Source organism: Stenella coeruleoalba (assembly GCF_951394435.1).
Source record: "Stenella coeruleoalba genome assembly, contig: scaffold_507, whole genome shotgun sequence".
In the NCBI taxonomy this organism is placed as follows: domain Eukaryota; kingdom Metazoa; phylum Chordata; class Mammalia; order Artiodactyla; family Delphinidae; genus Stenella; species Stenella coeruleoalba.
In genome coordinates, this window is record NW_027646059.1 from 24,652 (window position 1) to 46,669 (window position 22,018).

General features: G+C 43.9%; 1 long non-coding RNA gene across 2 annotated transcripts in view; it reads left to right on the forward strand.

Moving 5' to 3' along the window:
• The first annotated feature begins 8,123 nt into the window (after positions 1 to 8,123).
• LOC307181366 overlaps positions 8,124 to 22,018 on the forward strand; it is a 53,842-nt gene continuing 39,947 nt past the window's right edge. Inside the window, exon 1 of one of the 2 annotated variants that reach the window (XR_013826600.1) lies at positions 8,124 to 8,150. This is a non-coding gene — a long non-coding RNA (uncharacterized lncRNA). Of the gene's footprint in view, positions 8,151 to 19,143; positions 19,203 to 22,018 lie in introns of those variants that run through there. The other variant, XR_013826601.1, reaches the window with a different exon arrangement.

Consider the following 22,018-nt stretch of genomic DNA (forward strand, 5'->3'; position numbering starts at 1 on the left):
ATTTCGATCTCTGGTTTTATGCAGCACCCCAACTCACCTTTACCCTTAATTAAGCATAAGTTGGTTTTCTAAATTTGAGACCCTGTTCTGTTCTGTAATTCATTTCCTGTGTAGCCAAGTTTATTGCGTGTATTACTGATATCTTATGATGTTTCTTTTTCTGTGTGACTTTTTTCAGTTAGAATCATCATACCTGAATCCACTCATTGTGCTGCTAAGGGCCTGATGACATAGATTTCATTGCTGAGTGATATTGCTTTGTAAGTAAATACCACAACTTCTTTATCCATTTTTCACTTTCTGCGATGTTGAACTTGTACTGTAAACGAGGTTCTTGTAAACAGAGGCGTCCCAAACTTTGGGGTGGCTGTGTCTTTTTGATTTTAATTTCCCTAAGCTATAGGACCATAAGTGGAAGTGCCCTAGGCTCTGTTGCTTTGTTTTTTAGATGTTTCAGGAAACACCATACACTTCTCCTGTGTGTGTGTTGGCAATTTACATCCCGCCCATCAGCATAACAAGGCTCCCAGTTCTCCATGGCCTGTCCTGCCTTTCTGGATTTTACACTTTTTTCAGATGGCCCTTTTGACCGGGGGGAAGTGAGACTTCATTGTAGTGCAGATTTCCTTTGGAAGCTTGCTTGGTTGGCCAAAAAGGGCATATGCGTTTTTTCCTGAATATATTTAGGAAAAAACGCATACGCCCTTTTTGGCCAAGTGCATCATTGTGGACGTTCTGCCTCTTTTCCTATGCTTTCAATGCAATTCCAGTCTACCTCCTGAAATCGGTTTCCTGCAATTCTGCCCCGCTTTCAAGTCCTCTTGGCAGCCTTACTTCAGTATATTTTTGGATGATAGCTGTCATTTATAACTCTGCAGGTTTGTGAATAACAGTGCCCCTGAGCTCCTTTCTTCAACTCGCTTTCTTTTGAGCTGGCCGCAACACCGCAGGATGGCTTCAGGCCCTAATCTGGTTCCAGCACGGCACGCTGAGCCTTTGGTTAATTCCTCTTCCTGGTGGGAAATGAGAGTTAAATTTGCCCGTCCAGACACCTCCAGCTAGTCTCTCATTGGTTCTCGCTATTCCTGTTCATCTTCCGCAGAAATTGCAAACTGGGCCAAACAGGAGGTTAAAGGGACTGACTCTCCAAGTCGGGAGAGTGTTAGTAAAGCGTCTGGAATGTTGCACCCGAGTACCAGGGTACGAAATCTGAGACATATTTGAACACGTCTCCCGATCACATGGTTGATCATACTCTAGGTTCCACATGCATGTTATAGCTGAAGGAAGAATACCTTAAACCTGGGTAGGTGAAACCCGTGGAATGGGTACCATGCAATATGACTTCAAAGGGTCTTCATTTGCTCACCGAACCTCTCCAATCCTATCACTGCTGCGTTTATGCCCCTGTACACACGCTTGATTCTCTTTTGGAGACATAGCAATCCATAGGTTTTAAGATACTTACTAGTCAGGTACATTCTTAGGCATTTAATATGCGGTGTTGAGTCCATTTCGTTGAGCAAGGAGTAGCTCTTGTCTATTCCATATTTGGCTTAAGGAACTTTATCTGTGCTCATTTCAATCTCTGGTTTTATGCAGCACCCCAACTCACCTTTCCCCTTAAGCAAGCATAAGTTGGTTTTCTAAATTTGAGACCCTGTTCTGTTTTGGAATTCAGTTCCTGTGTAGCCAAGTTTACATTCCGTGTATTAGTGATATCTTATGATGTTTCTTTTTCTGTGTGACTTATTTCAGTTAGAATCATCGTACCTGAATCCACTCATTATGCTGCTACGGGCCTGATGACATAGATTTCATTGCTGAGTGATACTGCATTGTACGTAAGTACCACAAGTTCTTTATCCATTTTTCACTTTCTGCGATGTTGAACTTGTACTGTAAACGACTTTCTTGTAAACAGAGGCGTCCCAAGCTTTGGGGACGCTGTGTCTTTTTGATTTTAATTTCCCTAAGCTATAGGACCATAAGTGGAAGTGCCCTAGGCTCTGTTGCTTTGTTTTTTAGATGTTTCAGGAAACACCATACACTTCTCCCGAGTGTCTGTTGGCAATTTCCATCCCGCCCATCAGCATAACAAGGCTCCCAGTTCTCCATGGCCTCTCCTGCTTTTCTGGATTTTACACTTTTTTCAGATGGCCCTTTTGACCAGGGGGAAGTGAGACTTCATTGTAGTGCAGATTTCCTTTGCAAGCTTGCTTGGTTGGCCAAAAAGGGCGTATGCGTTTTTTCCTGAATATATTCAGGAAAAAACGCATACGCCCTTTTTGGCCAAGTGCATCATTGTGGACGCTCTGCCTCTTTTCCTATGCTTTCAATGCAATTCCAGTCTACCTCCTGAAATCGGTTTCCTGCAATTCTGCCCCGCTTTCAAGTCCTCTTGGCAGCCTTACTTCAGTATATTTTTGGACGATAGCTGTCATTTATAACTCTGCAGGGTTGTGCATTACAGTGCCCCTGAGCTCCTTTCTTCAACTCGCTTTCTTGTGAGCTGGCCGCAACACCGCAGGATGGCTTCAGGCCCTAATCTGGTTCCGGCACGGCACGCTGAGCCTTTGGTTAATTCCTCTTCCTGGTGGGAAATGAGAGTTAAATTTGCCCGTCCAGACACCTCCAGCTAGTCTCTCATTGGTTCTCGCTATTCCTGTTCATCTTCCGCAGAAATTGCAAACTGGGCCAAACAGGAGGTTAAAGGCGGTGACTCTCCAAGTGGGGAGAGTGTTAGGAAAGCGTCTGGAATGTTGCACCCGAGTACCAGGGGAGGAAAACTGAGACATATTTGAACATGTCTCCCGATCACATGGTTAATCATACTCTAGGTTCCACATGTATGTTTTAGGTGAAGGAAGAATACCTTAAACCTGGAGTGTTGAGACCCGTGGAATGGGTACCATGCAATATGACTTCAAAGGGTCTTCATTTGCTCACCGAACCTCTCCAATCCTATCACTGCTGCGTTTATGCCCCTGTACACATGCTTGATTCTCTTTCGGAGACATAGCAATCCATAGGTTTTAAGATACTTACTAGTCAGGTACATTCTTAGGCGTTTAATATGGGGTGTTGAGTCCATTTCGTTGAGCAAGGAGTAGCTTTGGTCTATTCCATATTTGGCTTAAGGAACTTTATCTGTGCTCATTTCAATCTCTGGTTTTATGCAGCACCCCAACTCACCTTTACCCTTAAGCAAGCATAAGTTGGTTTTCTAAATTTAAGACCCTGTTCTGTTTTGGAATTCAGTTCCTGTGTAGCCAAGTTTACATTCCGTATATTACTGATATCTTATGATGTTTCTTTTTCTGTGTGACTTATTTCAGTTAGAATCATCGTACCTGAATCCACACATTATGCTGCTACGGGCCTGATGACATAGATTTCATTGCTGAGTGATATTGCTTTGTAAGCAAATACCACAAGTTCTTTATCTATTTTTCACTTTCTGCGATGTTGAACTTGTACTGTAAACGAGGTTCTTGTAAACAGCGGCCTCCCAAGCTTTGGGGACGCTGTGTCTTTTTGATTTTAATTTCCCTAAGCTATAGGACCATAAGTGGAAGTGCCATAGGTTCTGTTGCTTTGTTTTTTAGATGTTTCAGGAAACACCATACACTTCTCCCCAGTGTCTGTTGGCAATTTCCATCCCGCCCATCAGCATAACAAGGCTCCCAGTTCTCCATGGCCTCTCCTGCTTTTCTGGATTTTACACTTTTTTCAGATGGCCCTTTTGACCGGGGGGAAGTGAGACTTCATTGTAGTGCAGATTTCCTTTGCAAGATTGCTTGGTTGGCCAAAAAGTGCGTATGCGTTTTTTCCTGAATATATTCAGGAAAAAACGCATACGCTCTTTTTGGCCAAGTGCATCATTGTGGACGCTCTGCCTCTTTTCCTATGCTTTCAATGCAATTCCAGTCTACCTCCTGAAATCGGTTTCCTGCAATTCTGCCCCGCTTTCAAGTCCTCTTGGCAGCCTTACTTCAGTATAATTTTGGACGATAGCTGTCATTTATAACTCTGCAGGTTTGTGAATTACAGTGCCCCTGAGCTCCTTTCTTCAACTCACTTTCTTGTGAGCTGGCCGCAACACCGCAGGATGGCTTCAGGCCCTAATCTGGTTCCGGCACGGCACGCTGAGCCTTTGGTTATTTCCTCTTCCTGGTGGGAAATGAGAGTTAAATTTGCCCGTCCAGACACCTCCAGCTAGTCTCTCATTGCTTCTCGCTATTCCTGTTCATCTTCCGCAGAAATTGCAAACTGGGCCAAACAGGAGGTTAAAGACGCTGACTTTCCAAGAGGGAAGAGTGTTAGTAAAGCGTCTGGAATGTTGCACCCGAGTACAAGGGGAGGATAAGTGAGACATATTTGAACACGTCTCCCATTCACACGGTTGATCATACTCTGGGTTCCACATGCATGTTTTAGCTGAAGGAAGAATACCTTAAACCTGGAGAGTTGAGACCCGTGTAATGGGTACCATGCAATATGACTTCAAAGGGTCTTCATTTGCTCACCGAACCTCTCCAATCCTATCACTGCTGCGTTTATGCCCGTGTACACACGCTTGATTCTCTTTTGGAGACATAGCAATCCATAGGTTTTAAGATACTTACTAGTCAGGTACATTCTTAGGCGTTTAATATGGGGTGTTGAGTCCATTTCGTTGAGCAAGGAGTAGCTCTTGTCTATTCCATATTTGGCTTAAGGAACTTTATCTGTGCTCATTTCAATCTCTGGTTTTATGCAGCACCCCAACTCACCTTTCCCCTTAAGCAAGCATAAGTTGGTTTTCTAAATTTGAGACCCTGTTCTGTTCTCTAATTCAGTTCCTGTGTAGCCAAGTTTACATTCCGTGTATTAGTTATGTCTTATGATGTTTCTTTTTCTGTGTGACTTATTTCAGTTAGAATCATCATACCTGAATCCACTCATTATGCTGCTACGGGCCTGATGACATAGATTTCATTGCTGAGTGATACTGCATTGTACGTATGTACCACAAGTTCTTTATCCATTTTTCACTTTCTGTGATATTGAACTTGTACAGTAAACGAGGTTCTTGTTAACAGAGGCGTCCCAAACTTTGGGGTGGCTGTGTCTTTTTGATTTTAATTTCCCTAAGCTATAGGACCATAAGTGGAAGTGCCCTAGGCTCTGTTGCTTTGTTTTTTAGATGTTTCAAAAACACCATACACTTCTCCCGAGTGTCTGTTGGCAATTTACATCCCGCCCATCAGCATAACAAGGCTCCCAGTTCTCCATGGCCTGTCCTGCCTTTCTGGATTTTACACTTTTTTTAGATGGCCCTTTTGACCGGGGGGAAGTGACACTTCATTTTAGTGCCGATTTCCTTTGCAAGCTTGCTTGCTTGGCCAAAAAGGGCGTATGCGTTTTTCCCTGAGGAAAAAATGCATACGCCCTTTTTGGCCAAGTGCATCATTGTGGACGTTCTGCCTCTTTTCCTATGCTTTCAATGCAATTCCAGTCTACCTCCTGAAATCGGTTTCCTGCAATTCTGCCCCGCTTTCAAGTCCTCTTGGCAGCCTTACTTCAGTATATTTTTGGACGATAGCTGTCATTTATAACTCTGCAGGTTTGTGAATTACAGTGACCCTGAGCTCCTTTCTTCAACTCGCTTTCTTTTGAGCTGGCCGCAACACCGCAGGATGGCTTCAAGCCCTAATCTGGTTCCGGCACGGCACGCTGAGCCTTTGATTAATTGCTCTTCCTGGTGGGAAATGAGAGTTAAATTTGCCCGTCCAGACACCTCCAGCTAGTCTCTCATTGGTTCTAGCTATTCCTGTTCATCTTCCGCAGAAATTGCAAACTGGGCCAAACAGGAGGTTAAAGGCGCTGACTCTCCAAGTGGGGAGAGTGTTAGTAAAGCGTCTGGAATGTTGTACCCGAGTACCAGGGTACGAAAACTGAGACATATTTGAACACGTCTCCCGATCACATGGTTGATCATATTCTAGGTTCCACATGCATGTTTTAGCTGAAGGAAGAATACCTTAAACCTGGAGTGTTGAGACCCGTGGAATGGGTACCATGCAATATGACTTCAAAGGGTCTTCATTTGCTCACCGAACCTCTCCAATCCTATCACTGCTGCGTTTATGCCCCTGTACACACGCTTGATTCTCTTTTGGAGACATAGCAATCCATAGGTTTTAAGATACTTACTAGTCAGGTACATTCTTAGGCGTTTAATATGGCGTGTTGAGTCCATTTCGTTGAGCAAGGAGTAGCTCTTGTCTATTCCATATTTGGCTTAAGGAACTTTATCTGTGCTCATTTCAATCTCTGGTTTTATGCAGCACCCCAACTCACCTTTCCCCTTAAGCAAGCATAAGTTGGTTTTCTAAATTTAAGACCCTGTTCTGTTTTGGAATTCAGTTCCTGTGTAGCCAAGTTTACATTCCGTGCATTACTGATGTCTTATGATGTTTCTTTTTCTGTGTGACTTATTTCAGTTAGAATCATCGTACCTGAATCCACTCATTATGCTGCTACGGGCCTGATGACATAGATTTCATTGCTGAGTGATATTGTTTTGTAAGCAAATACCACAAGTTCTTTATCCATTTTTCAGTTTCTGCGATGTTGAACTTGCACTGTAAACGAGGTTCTTGTAAACAGAGGCGTCCCAAGCTTTGGGGACGCTGTGTCATTTTGATTTTAATTTCCCTAAGCTATAGGACCATAAGTGGAAGTGCCCTAGGCTCTGTTGCTTTGTTTTTTAGATGTTTCAGGAAACACCATACACTTCTCCCGAGTGTCTGTTGGCAATTTCCATCCCGCCCATCAGCATAACAAGGCTCCCAGTTCTCCATGGCCTCTCCTGCTTTTCTGGATTTTACACTTTTTTCAGATGGCCCTTTTGACCGGGGGGAAGTGAGACTTCATTGTAGTGCAGATTTCCTTTGCAAGCTTGCTTGGTTGGCCAAAAAGGGCGTATACGTTTTTTCCTGAATATATTCAGGAAAAAACGCATACGCCCTTTTTGGCCAAGTGCATCATTGTGGACGCTCTGCCTCTTTTCCTATGCTTTCATTGCAATTCCAGTCTACCTCCTGAAATCGGTTTCCTGCAATTCTGCCCCGCTTTCAAGTCCTCTTGGCAGCCTTACTTCAGTATATTTTTGGACGATAGCTGTCATTTATAACTCTGCAGGTTTGTGAATTACAGTGCCCCTGAGCTCCTTTCTTCAACTCGCTTTCTTGTGAGCTGGCCGCAACACCGCAGGATGGCTTCAGGCCCTAATCTGGTTCCGGCACGGCACGCTGAGCCTTTGGTTATTTCCTCTTCCTGGTGGGAAATGAGAGTTAAATTTGCCCGTCCAGACACCTCCAGCTAGTCTCTCATTGGTTCTCCCTATTCCTGTTCATCTTCCGCAGAAATTGCAAACTGGGCCAAACAGGAGGTTAAAGACGCTGACTTTCCAAGAGGGAAGAGTGTTAGTAAAGCGTCTGGAATGTTGCACCCGAGTACAAGGGGAGGAAAAGTGAGACATATTTGAACACGTCTCCCATTCACACGGTTGATCATACTCTGGGTTCCACATGCATGTTTTAGCTGAAGGAAGAATACCTTAAACCTGGAGAGTTGAAACCCATGTAATGGGTACCATGCAATATGACTTCAAAGGGTCTTCATTTGCTCACCGAACCTCTCCAATCCTATCACTGCTGCGTTTATGCCCGTGTACACACGCTTGATTCTCTTTTGGAGACATAGCAATCCATAGGTTTTAAGATACTTACTAGTCAGGTACATTCTTAGGCGTTTAATATGGGGTGTTGAGTCCATTTCGTTGAGCAAGGAGTAGCTCTTGTCTATTCCATATTTGGCTTAAGGAACTTTATCTGTGCTCATTTCAATCTCTGGTTTTATGCAGCACCCCAACTCACCTTTCCCCTTAAGCAAGCATAAGTTGGTTTTCTAAATTTGAGACCCTGTTCTGTTTTGGAATTCAGTTCCTGTGTAGCCAAGTTTACATTCCGTGTATTACTGATATCTTATGATGTTTCTTTTTCTGTGTGACTTATTTCAGTTAGAATCATCGTACCTGAATCCACTCATTATGCTGCTACGGGCCTGATGACATAGATTTCATTGCTGAGTGATATTGTTTTGTAAGCAAATACCACAAGTTCTTTATCCATTTTTCACTTTCTGTGATATTGAACTTGTACGGTAAACGAGATTCCTGTAAACAGAGGCGTCCCAAACTTTGGGGTGGCTGTGTCTTTTTGATTTTAATTTCCCTAAGCTATAGGACCATAAGTGGAAGTGCCCTAGGCTCTGTTGCTTTGTTTCTTAGATGTTTCAGGAAACACCATACACTTCTCCCGAGTGTCTGTTGGCAATTTACATCCCGCCCATCAGCATAACAAGGCTCTCAGTTCTCCATGGCCTGTCGTGCCTTTCTGGATTTTACGCTTTTTTCAGATGGCCCGTTTAACCGGGGGGAAGTGAGACTTCATTGTAGTGCAGATTTCCTTTGCAAGCTTGCTTGGTTGGCCAAAAAGGGCGTATGCGTTTTTTCCTGAATATATTCAGGAACAAACGCATACGTCCTTTTTGGCCAAGTGCATCATTGTGGACGCTCTGCCTCTTTTCCTATGCTTTCAATGCAATTCCAGTCTACCTCCTGAAATCGGTTTCCTGCAATTCTGCCCCGCTTTCAAGTCCTCTTGGCAGCCTTACTTCAGTATATTTTTGGACGATAGCTGTCATTTATAACTCTGCAGGTTTGTGAATTACAGTGTCCCTGAGCTCCTTTCTTCAACTCGCTTTCTTGTGAGCTGGCCGCAACACCGCAGGATGGCTTCAGGCCCTAATCTTGTTCCGGCACGGCACGCTGAGCCTTTGGTTATTTCCTCTTCCTGGTGGGAAATGAGAGTTAAATTTGCGTGTCCAGACACCTCCAGCTAGTGTCTCATTGGTTCTCCCTATTCCTGTTCATCTTCCGCAGAAATTGCAAACTGGGCCAAACAGGTGGTTAAAGGCGCTGACTCTCCAAGTGGGGAGAGTGTTAGTAAAGCATCTGGAATGTTGCACAAGAGTACCAGGAGAGGAAAACTGAGACATATTTGAACACGTCTCCGATTCACACGGTTGATCATACTCTGGGTTCCACATGCATATTTTAGCTGAAGGAAGAATACCTTAAACCTGGAGAGTTGAGACCCGTGGAATGGGTACCATGCAATATGACTTCAAAGGGTCTTCATTTGCTCACCGAACCTCTCCAATCCTATCACTGCTGCGTTTATGCCCCTGTACACATGCTTGATTCTCTTTCGGAGACATAGCAATCCATAGGTTTTAAGATACTTACTAGTCAGGTACATTCTTAGGCGTTTAATATGCGGTGTTGACTCCATTTCGTTGAGCAAGGAGTAGCTCTTGTCTATTCCATATTTGGCTTAAGGAACTTTATCTGTGCTCATTTCGATCTCTGGTTTTATGCAGCACCCCAACTCACCTTTCCCCTTAAGCAAGCATAAGTTGGTTTTCTAAATTTGAGACCCTGTTCTGTTCTGTAATTCAGTTCCTGTGTAGCCAAGTTTACATTCCGTGTATTAGTGATATCTTATGATGTTTCTTTTTCTGTGTGACTTATTTCAGTTAGAATCATCGTACCTGAATCCACTCATTATGCTGCTACGGGCCTGATGACATAGATTTCATTGCTGAGTGATACTGCATTGTACGTAAGTACCACAAGTTCTTTATCCATTTTTCACTTTCAGTGATATTGAACTTGTACGGTAACCGAAGTTCTTGTAAACAGAGGCGTCCCAAACTTTGGGGTGGCTGTGTCTTTTTGATTTTAATTTCCCTAAGATAAAGGACCATAAGTGGAAGTGCCCTAGGCTCTGTTGCTTTGTTTTTTAGATGTTTCAGGAAACACCATACCCTTCTCCCGAGTGTCTGTTGGCAATTTACATCCCGCCCATCAGCATAACAAGGCTCCCAGTTCTCCATGGTCTGTCCTGCCTTTCTGGATTTTACGCTTTTTTCAGATGGCCCGTTTGACCAGGGGGAAGTGAGACTTCATTGTAGTGCAGATTTCCTTTGCAAGCTTGCTTGGTTAGCCAAAAAGTGCGTATGCGTTTTTTCCTGAATATATTCAGGAAAAAACGCATACGCCCTTTTTGGCCAAGTGCATCATTGTGGACGCTCTGCCTCTTTTCCTATGCTTTCAATGCAATTCCAGTCTACCTCCTGAAATCGGTTTCCTGCAATTCTACCCCGTTTTCAAGTCCTCTTGGCAGCCTTACTTCAGTATATTTTTGGACGATAGCTGTCATTTATAACTCTGCAGGTTTGTGAATTACAGTGCCCTGAGCTCCTTTCTTCAACTCGCTTTCTTGTGAGCTGGCCGCAACACCGCAGGATGGCTTCAGGCCCTAATCTGGTTCCGGCATGGCACGCTGAGCCTTTGGTTATTTCCTCTTCCTGGTGGGAAATGAGAGTTAAATTTGCCTGTCCAGACACCTCCAGCTAGTCTCTCATTTGTTCTCCCTATTCCTGTTCATCTTCCGCAGCAATTGCAAACTGGGCCAAACAGGAAGTTAAAGGCGCTGACTCTCCAAGTGGGGAGAGTGTTAGTAAAGCGTCTGGAATGTTGCACCCGAGTACCAGGGGAGGAAAACTGAGACATATTTGAACACATCTCCCGTTCACATGGTTGATCATACTCTGGGTTCCACATGCATGTTTTAGCAGAAGGAAGAATACCTTAAACCTGGAGAGTTGAGACCCGTGTAATGGGTACCATGCAACATGATTTCAAAGGGTTTCATTTGCTCACCGAAACTCTCCAATCCTATCACTGCTGCGATTATGCCCCTGTACACACACTTGATTCTCTTTTGGAGACATAGCAATCCATAGGTTTTAAGATACTTACTAGTCAGGTACATTCTTAGGCGTTTAATATGGGGTGTTGAGTCCATTTCGTTGAGCAAGGAGTAGCTCTTGTCTATTCCATATTTGGCTTAAGGAACTTTATCTGTGCTCATTTCAATCTCTGGTTTTATGCAGCACCCCAACTCACCTTTCCCCTTAAGGAAGCATAAGTTGGTTTTCTAAATTTGAGACCCTGTTCTGTTTTGGAATTCAGTTCCTGTGTAGCCAAGTTTACATTCCGTGTATTAGTGATATCTTATGATGTTTCTTTTTCTGTGTGACTTATTTCAGTTAGAATCATCGTACCTGAATCCACTCATTATGCTGCTACGGGCCTGATGACATAGATTTCATTGCTGAGTGATACTGCATTGTACGTAAGTACCAGAAGTTCTTTATCCATTTTTCACTTTCTGTGATATTGAACTTGTACGGTAAATGAGGTTCTTGTAAACAGAGGCGTCCCAAACTTTGGGGTGGCTGTGTCTTTTTGATTTTAATTTCCCTAAGCTATAGGACCATAAGTGGAAGTGCCCTAGGCTCTGTAGCTTTGTTTTTTAGATATTTCAGGAAACATCATACACTTCTCCCGAGTGTCTGTTGGCAATTTCCATCTCGCCCATCAGCATAACAAGGCTCCCAGTTCTCCATGGCCTGTCCTGCCTTTCTGGATTTTACACTTTTTTCAGATGGCCGTTTTGACCGGGTGGAAGTGAGACTTCATTGTAGTGCAGGTTTCCTTTGCAAGCTTGCTTGGTTGGCCAAAAAGGGCGTATGCGTTTTTTCCTGAATATATTCAGGAAAAAACGCATACGCCCTTTTTGGCCAAGTGCATCATTGTGGACGTTCTGCCTCTTTTCCTATGCTTTCAATGCAATTCCAGTCTACCTCCTGAAATCGGTTTCCTGCAATTCTGCCCCGCTTTCAAGTCCTCTTGACAGCCTTACTTCAGTATATTTTTGGACGATAGCTGTCATTTATAACTCTGCAGGTTTGTGAATTACAGTGCCCCTGAGCTCCTTTCTTCAACTCGCTTTCTTGTGAGCTGGCCGCAACACCGCAGGATGGCTTCAGGCCCTAATCTGGTTCCGGCACGGCATGCTGAGTCTTTGGTTATTTCCTCTTCCTGGTGGGAAATGAGAGTTAAATTTGCCCGTCCAGACACCTCCAGCTAGTCTCTCATTGGTTCGCCCTATTCCTGTTCATCTTCCACAGAAATTGCAAACTGGGCCAAACAGGAGGTTAAAGGCGCTGACTCTCCAAGGGGGAGAGTGTTAGTAAAGCGTCTGGAATGTTGCACCCGAGTACCAGGGGAGGAAAACTGAGACATATTTGAACACGTCTCCCGTTCCCATGGTTCATCGTACTCTGGGTTCCACATGCATGTTTTAGCTGAAGGAAGAATACCTTAAACCTGGAGAGTTGACACTCGTGGAATGGGTACCATGCAGTATGAATTCAAAGGTCTTCATTTGCTCACTGAACCTCTCCAATCCTAACACTGCTGTGTTTATGTCCCTGTGCACACGCTTGATTCTCTTTTGGAGACATAGCAATCCATAGGTTTTAAGATACTTACTAGTCAGGTACATTCTTAGGCGTTTAATATGGGGTGTTGAGTCCATTTCGTTGAGCAAGGAATAGCTCTTGTCTATTCCATATTTGGCTTAAGGAACTTTATCTGTGCTCATTTCAATCTCTGGTTTTATGCAGCACCCCAACTCACCTTTCCCCTTAAGCAAGCATAAGTTGGTTTTCTAAATTTGAGTCCCTGTTCTGTTTTGGAATTCAGTTCCTGTGTAGCCAAGTTTACATTCCGTGTATTACTGATATCTTATGATGTTTCTTTTTCTGTGTGACTTATTTCAGTTAGAATCATCGTACCTGAATCCACTCATTGTGCTGCTAAGGGCCTGATGACATAGATTTCATTGCTGAGTGATATTGCTTTGTACGTAAGTACCACAAGTTCTTTATCCATTTTTCACTTTCTGCGATGTTGAACTTGTACTGTAAACGAGGTTCTTGTAAACAGAGGCGTCCCAAACTTTGGGGTGGCTGTGTCTTTTTGATTTTAATTTCCCTAAGCTATAGGACCCTAAGTGGAAGTGCCCTAGGCTCTGTTGCTTTGTTTTTTAGATGTTTCAGGAAACACCATACACTTCTCCTGAGTGTCTGTTGGCAATTTACATCCCGCCCATCAGCATAACAAGGCTCCCAGTTCTCCATGGCCTGTCCTGCCTTTCTGCATTTTACACTTTTTTCAGATGGTCCTTTTGACCGGGGGGAAGTGAGACTTCATTGTAGTGCAGGTTTCCTCTACAAGCTTGCTTGGTTGGCCAAAAAGGGCGTATGGGTTTTTTCCTGAATATATTCAGGAAAAAACGCATATGCCCTTTTTGGCCAATTGCATCATTGTGGACGTTCTGCCTCTTTTCCTATGCTTTCAATGCAATTCCAGTCTACCTCCTGAAATTGGTTTCCTGCAATTCTGCCCCGCTTTCAAGTCCTCTTGGCAGCCTTACTTCAGTATATTTTTGGACGATAGCTGTCATTTATAACTCTGCAGGTTTGTGAATTACAGTGCCCCTGAGCTCCTTTCTTCAACTCGCTTTCTTGTGACCTGGCCGCAACACCGCAGGATGGCTTCAGGCCCTAATCTGGTTCCGGCACGGCACGCTGAGCCTTTGGTTATTTCCTCTTCCTGGTGGGAAATGAGAGTTAAATTTGCCCGTCCAGACACCTCCAGCTAGTCTCTCATTGGTTCTCCCTATTCCTGTTCATCTTCCGCAGAAATTGCAAACTGGGCCAAACAGGAGGTTAAAGGGACTGACTCTCCAAGTCGGGAGAGTGTTAGTAAAGCGTCTGGAATGTTGCACCCGAGTACCAGGGTACGAAAACTGAGACATGTTTGAACATGTCTCCCGATCACATGGTTGATCATACTCTAGGTTCCACATGCATGTTTTAGCTGAAGGAAGAATACCTTAAACCTGGGTAGTAGAAAACCGTGTAATGGGTACCATGCAATATGACTTCAAAGGGTCTTCATTTGCTCACCGAACCTCTCCAATCCTATCACTGCTGCGTTTATGCCCCTGTACACATGCTTGATTCTCTTTCGGAGACATAGCAATCCATAGGTTTTAAGATACTTACTAGTCAGGTACATTCTTAGGCGTTTAATATGCGGTGTTGAGTCCATTTCGTTGAGCAAGGAGTAGCTCTTGTCTATTCCATATTTGGCTTAAGGAACTTTATCTGTGCTCATTTCGATCTCTGGTTTTATGCAGCACCCCAACTCACCTTTACCCTTAATTAAGCATAAGTTGGTTTTCTAAATTTGAGACCCTGTTCTGTTCTGTAATTCATTTCCTGTGTAGCCAAGTTTATTGCGTGTATTACCGATATCTTATGATGTTTCTTTTTCTGTGTGACTTTTTTCAGTTAGAATCATCATACCTGAATCCACTCATTGTGCTGCTAAGGGCCTGATGACATAGATTTCATTGCTGAGTGATATTGCTTTGTAAGTAAATACCACAACTTCTTTATCCATTTTTCACTTTCTGCGATGTTGAACTTGTACTGTAAACGAGGTTCTTGTAAACAGAGGCGTCCCAAACTTTGGGGTGGCTGTGTCTTTTTGATTTTAATTTCCCTAAGCTATAGGACCATAAGTGGAAGTGCCCTAGGCTCTGTTGCTTTGTTTTTTAGATGTTTCAGGAAACACCATACACTTCTGCAGAGTGTCTGTTGGCAATTTACATCCCGCCCATCAGCATAACAAGGCTCCCAGTTCTCCATGGCCTGTCCTGCCTTTCTGGATTTTACACTTTTTTCAGATGGCCCTTTTGACCGGGGGGAAGTGAGACTTCATTGTAGTGCAGATTTCCTTTGCAAGCTTGCTTGGTTGGCCAAAAAGGGCGTATGCGTTTTTTCCTGAATATATTTAGGAAAAAACGCATACGCCCTTTTTGGCCAAGTGCATCATTGTGGACGTTCTGCCTCTTTTCCTATGCTTTCAATGCAATTCCAGTCTACCTCCTGAAATCGGTTTCCTGCAATTCTGCCCCGCTTTCAAGTCCTCTTGGCAGCCTTACTTCAGTATATTTTTGGATGATAGCTGTCATTTATAACTCTGCAGGTTTGTGAATAACAGTGCCCCTGAGCTCCTTTCTTCAACTCGCTTTCTTTTGAGCTGGCCGCAACACCGCAGGATGGCTTCAGGCCCTAATCTGGTTCAAGCACGGCACGCTGAGCCTTTGGTTAATTCCTCTTCCTGGTGGGAAATGAGAGTTAAATTTGCCCGTCCAGACACCTCCAGCTAGTCTCTCATTGGTTCTCGCTATTCCTGTTCATCTTCCGCAGAAATTGCAAACTGGGCCAAACAGGGGGTTAAAGGGACTGACTCTCCAAGTCGGGAGAGTGTTAGTAAAGCGTCTGGAATGTTGCACCCGAGTACCAGGGTACGAAATCTGAGACATATTTGAACACGTCTCCCGATCACATGGTTGATCATACTCTAGGTTCCACATGCATGTTTTAGCTGAAGGAAGAATACCTTAAACCTGGGTAGGTGAAACCCGTGGAATGGGTACCATGCAATATGACTTCAAAGGGTCTTCATTTGCTCACCGAACCTCTCCAATCCTATCACTGCTGCGTTTATGCCCCTGTACACACGCTTGATTCTCTTTTGGAGACATAGCAATCCATAGGTTTTAAGATACTTACTAGTCAGGTACATTCTTAGGCGTTTAATATGCGGTGTTGAGTCCATTTCGTTGAGCAAGGAGTAGCTCTTGTCTATTCCATATTTGGCTTAAGGAACTTTATCTGTGCTCATTTCAATCTCTGGTTTTATGCAGCTCCCCAACTCACCTTTCCCCTTAAGCAAGCATAAGTTGGTTTTCTAAATTTGAGACCCTGTTCTGTTCTGTAATTCAGTTCCTGTGTAGCCAAGTTTACATTCCGTGTATTACTGATATCTTATGATGTTTCTTTTTCTGTGTGACTTATTTCAGTTAGAATCATCGTACCTGAATCCACTCATTGTGCTGCTAAGGGCCTGATGACATAGATTTCATTGCTGAGTGATACTGCATTGTACGTAAGTACCACAAGTTCTTTATCCATTTTTCACTTTCTGCGATGTTGAACTTGTACTGTAAACGAGGTTCTTGTAAACAGAGGCGTCCCAAATTTTGGGGTGGCTGTGTCTTTTTGATTTTAATTTCCCTAAGCTATAGGACCCTAAGTGGAAGTGCCCTAGGCTCTGTTGCTTTGTTTTTTAGATGTTTCAGGAAACACCATACACTTCTCCGGAGTGTCTGTTGGCAATTTACATCCCGCCCATCAGCATAACAAGGCTCCCAGTTCTCCATGGCCTGTCCTGCCTTTCTGGATTTTACACTTTTTTCAGATGGCCCTTTTGACCTGGGGGAAGTGAGACTTCATTGTACTGCAGATTTCCTTTGGAAGCTTGCTTGGTTGGCCAAAAAGTGCGTATGCGTTTTTTCCTGAATATATTCAGGAAAAAACGCATATGCTCTTTTTGGCCAAGTGCATCATTGTGGACGTTCTGCCTCTTTTCCTATGCTTTCAATGCAATTCCAGTCTACCTCCTGAAATCGGTTTCCTGCAATTCTGCCCTGCTTTCAAGTCATCTTGGCAGCCTTACTTCAGTATATTTTTGGACGATAGCTGTCATTTATAACTCTGCAGGTTTGTGCATTACAGTGTCCCTGAGCTCCTTTCTTCAACTCGCTTTCTTGTGAGCTGGCCGCAACACCGGAGGATGGTTTCAGGCCCTAATCTGGTTCAGGCACGGCACACTGAGCCTTTGGTTAATTCCTCTTCCTGGTGGGAAATGAGAGTTAAATTTGCCCGTCCAGACACCTCCAGCTAGTCTCTCATTGGTTCTCGCTATTCCTGTTCATCTTCCCCAGAAATTGCAAACTGGGCCAAACAGGAGGTTAAAGGCGTTGACTCTCCAAGTTGGGAGAGTGTTAGTAAAGCGTCTGGAATGTTGCACCCGAGTACCAGGGGAGAAAAACTGAGACATATTTGAACACGTCTCCCGTTCACACGGTTGATCATACTCTGGGTTCCACATGCATGTTTTAGCAGAAGGAAGAATACCTTAAACCTGGAGAGTTGAGACCCATGGAATGGGTACCATGCAATATGACTTCAAAGGGTCTTCATTTGCTCACCGAACCTCTCCAATCCTATCACTGCTGCGTTTATGCCCCTGTACACACGCTTGATTCTCTTTTGGAGACATAGCATTCCATAGGTTTTAAGATACTTACTAGTCAGGTACATTCTTAGGCGTTTAATATGGGGTGTTGAGTCCATTTCACTGAGCAAGGAGTAGCTCTTGTCTATTCCATATTTGGCTTAAGGAACTTTATCTGTGCTCATTTCAATCTCTGGTTTTATGCAGCACCCCAACTCACCTTTCCCCTTAAGCAAGCATAAGTTGGTTTTCTAAATTTGAGATCCTGTTCTGTTTTGGAATTCAGTTCCTGTGTAGCCAAGTTTACATTCCGTGTATTAGTGATATCTTATGATGTTTCTTTTTCTGTGTGACTTATTTCAGTTAGAATCATCGTACCTGAATCCACTCATTATGCTGCTATGGGCCTGATGACATAGATTTCATTGCTGAGTGATACTGCATTGTACGTAAGTACCACAAGTTCTTTATCCATTTTTCACTTTCTGTGATATTGAACTTGTACGGTAAACGAGGTTCTTGTAAACAGAGGTGTCCCAAACTTTGGGGTGGCTGTGTCTTTTTGATTTTAATTTCCCTAAGCTATAGGACCATAAGTGGAAGTGCCCTAGGCTCTGTTGCTTTGTTTTTTAGATGTTTCAGGAAACACCATACACTTCTCCCGAGTGTCTGTTGGCAATTTCCATCCCGCCCATCAGCATAACAAGGCTCCCAGTTCTCCATGGCCTGTCCTGCCTTTCTGGATTTTACACCTTTTTCAGATGGCCCTTTTGACCGGGGGGAAGTGAGACTTCATTGTAGTGCAGATTTCCTTTGCAAGCTTGGTTGGTTGGCCAAAAAGGGCGTATGCGTTTTTTCCTGAATATATTCAGGAAAAAACGCATACGCCCTTTTTGGCCAAGTGCATCATTGTGGACGTTCTGCCTCTTTTCCTATGCTTTCAATGCAATTCCAGTCTACCTCCTGAAATCGGTTTCCTGCAATTCTGCCCTGCTTTCAAGTCCTCTTGGCAGCCTTCCTTCAGTATATTTTTGGACGATAGCTGTCATTTATAACTCAGCAGGTTTGTGAATTACACTGCCCCTGAGCTCCTTTCTTCAACTCGCTTTCTTTTGAGCTGGCCGCAACACCGCAGGATGGCTTCAGGCCCTAATCTGGTTCCGGCATGGCACGCTGAGCCTTTGGTTATTTCCTCTTCCTGGTGGGAAATGAGAGTTAAATTTGCCCGTCCAGACACCTCCAGCTAGCCTCTCATTGGTTCTCGCTATTCCTGTTCATCTTCCGCAGAAATTGCAAACTGGGCCAAACAGGAGGTTAAAGGCGCTGACTCTCCAAGTCGGGAGAGTGTTAGTAAAGCGTCTGGAATGTTGCACCCGAGTACCAGGGGAGGAAAACTGAGACATATTTGAACACGTCTCCCGTTCACATGGTTGATCATACTTGGGTTCCACATGCATGTTTTAGCTGAAGGAAGAATACCTTAAACCTGGAGAGTTCAGACCCGTGTAATGGGTACCATGCAATATGACTTCAAAGGGTCTTCATTTGCTCACCGAACCTCTCCAATCCTATCACTGCTGCGTTTATGCCCCTGTACACATGCTTGATTCTCTTTTGGAAACATAGCAATCCATAGGTTTTAAGATACTTACTAGTCAGGTACATTCTTAGGCGTTTAATATGGGGTGTTGAGTCCATTTCGTTGAGCAAGGAGTAGCTCTTGTCTATTCCATATTTGGCTTAAGGAACTTTATCTGTGCTCATTTCAATCTCTGGTTTTATGCAGCACCCCAACTCACCTTTCCCCTTAAGCAAGCATAAGTTGGTTTTCTAAATTTGAGACCCTGTTCTGTTCTGTAATTCAGTTCCTGTGTAGCCAAGTTTACATTCCGTGTATTACTGATATCTTATGATGTTTCTTTTCTGTGTGACTTATTTCAGTTAGAATCATCATACCTGAATCCACTCATTGTGCTGCTATGGGCCTGATGACACAGATTTCATTGCTGAGTGATATTGCTTTGTAAGTAAATACCACAACTTCTTTATCCATTTTTCACTTTCTGCGATGTTGAACTTGTACTGTAAACGAGGTTCTTGTAAACAGAGCCGTTCCAAACTTTGGGGTGGCTGTGTCTTTTTGATTTTAATTTCCCTAAGCTATAGGACCATAAGTGGCAGTGCCCTAGGCTCTGTTGCTTTGTTTTTTAGATGTTTCAGGAAACACCATACACTTCTCCCGAGTGTCTGTTGGCAATTTACATCCCGCCCATCAGCATAACAAGGCTCCCAGTTCTCCATGGCCTGTCCTGCCTTTCTGGATTTTACACTTTTTTCAGATGGCCCTTTTGACCGGGGGGAAGTGAGACTTCATTGTAGTGCAGATTTCCTTTGCAAGCTTGCTTGGTTGGCCAAAATGGGCGTATGCGTTTTTTCCTGAATATATTCAGGAAAAAACGCATACGCCCTTTTTGGCCAAGTGCATCATTGTGGACGTTCTGCCTCTTTTCCTATGCTTTCAATGCAATTCCAGTCTACCTCCTGAAATCGGTTTCCTGCAATTCTGCCCCGCTTTCAAGTCCTCTTGGCAGCCTTACTTCAGTCTATTTTTGGACGATAGCTGTCATTTATAACTCTGCAGGTTTGTGAATTACAGTGCCCCTGAGCTTCTTTCTTCAACTCGCTTTCTTGTGAGCTGGCCGCAACACCGCAGGATGGCTTCAGGCCCTAATCTGGTTCCGGCACGGCACGCTGAGCCTTTGGTTATTTCCTCTTCCTGGTGGGAAATGAGAGTTAAATTTGCCCGTCCAGACACCTCCAGCTAGCCTCTCATTGGTTCTCGCTATTCCTGTTCATCTTCCGCAGAAATTGCAAACTGGGCCAAACAGGAGGTTAAAGGCGCTGACTCTCCAAGTCGGGAGAGTGTTAGTAAAGCGTCTGAAATGTTGCACCCGAGTACCAGGGGAGGAAAACTGAGACATATTTGAACACGTCTCCCGTTCACATGGTTGATCATACTTGGGTTCCACATGCATGTTTTAGCTGAAGGAAGAATACCTTAAACCTGGAGAGTTCAGACCCGTGTAATGGGTACCATGCAATATGACTTCAAAGGGTCTTCATTTGCTCACCGAACCTCTCCAATCCTATCACTGCTGCGTTTATGCCCCTGTACACATGCTTGATTCTCTTTTGGAAACATAGCAATCCATAGGTTTTAAGATACTTACTAGTCAGGTACATTCTTAGGCGTTTAATATGGGGTGTTGAGTCCATTTCGTTGAGCAAGGAGTAGCTCTTGTCTATTCCATATTTGGCTTAAGGAACTTTATCTGTGCTCATTTCAATCTCTGCTTTTATGCAGCACCCCAACTCACCTTTCCCCTTAAGCAAGCATAAGTTGGTTTTCTAAATTTGAGACCCTGTTCTGTTCTGTAATTCAGTTCCTGTGTAGCCAAGTTTACATTCCGTGTATTACTGATATCTTATGATGTTTCTTTTCTGTGTGACTTATTTCAGTTAGAATCATCATACCTGAATCCACTCATTGTGCTGCTACGGGCCTGATGACACAGATTTCATTGCTGAGTGATATTGCTTTGTAAGTAAATACCACAACTTCTTTATCCATTTTTCACTTTCTGCGATGTTGAACTTGTACTGTAAACGAGGTTCTTGTAAACAGAGCCGTTCCAAACTTTGGGGTGGCTGTGTCTTTTTGATTTTAATTTCCCTAAGCTATAGGACCATAAGTGGCAGTGCCCTAGGCTCTGTTGCTTTGTTTTTTAGATGTTTCAGGAAACACCATACACTTCTCCCGAGTGTCTGTTGGCAATTTACATCCCGCCCATCAGCATAACAAGGCTCCCAGTTCTCCATGGCCTGTCCTGCCTTTCTGGATTTTACACTTTTTTCAGATGGCCCTTTTGACCGGGGGGAAGTGAGACTTCATTGTAGTGCAGATTTCCTTTGCAAGCTTGCTTGGTTGGCCAAAATGGGCGTATGCGTTTTTTCCTGAATATATTCAGGAAAAAACGCATACGCCCTTTTTGGCCAAGTGCATCATTGTGGACGTTCTGCCTCTTTTCCTATGCTTTCAATGCAATTCCAGTCTACCTCCTGAAATCGGTTTCCTGCAATTCTGCCCCGCTTTCAAGTCCTCTTGGCAGCCTTACTTCAGTCTATTTTTGGACGATAGCTGTCATTTATAACTCTGCAGGTTTGTGAATTACAGTGACCCTGAGCTCCTTTCTTCAACTCGCTTTCTTTTGAGCTGGCCGCAACACTGCAGGATGGCTTCAGGCCCTAATCTGGTTCCGGTACGGCACGCTGAGCCTTTGGTTATTTCCTCTTCCTGGTGGGAAATGAGAGTTAAATTTGCCCGTCCAGACACCTCCAGCTAGTCTCTCATTGGTTCTCGCTATTCCTGTTCATCTTCCGCAGAAATTGCAAACTGGGCCAAACAGGAGGTTAAAGGCGCTGACTCTCCAAGTCGGGAGAGTGTTAGTAAAGCGTCTGGAATGTTGCACCCGAGTACCAGGGGAGGAAAACTGAGACATATTTGAACACGTCTCCCGTTCACATGGTTGATCATACTTGGGTTCCACATGCATGTTTTAGCTGAAGGAAGAATACCTTAAACCTTGAGAGTTCAGACCCGTGTAATGGGTACCATGCAATATGACTTCAAAGGGTCTTCATTTGCTCACCGAACCTCTCCAATCCTATCACTGCTGCGTTTATGCCGCTGTACACACGCTTGATTCTCTTTTGGAAACATAGCAATCCATAGGTTTTAAGATACTTACTAGTCAGGTATATTCTTAGGCGTTTAATATG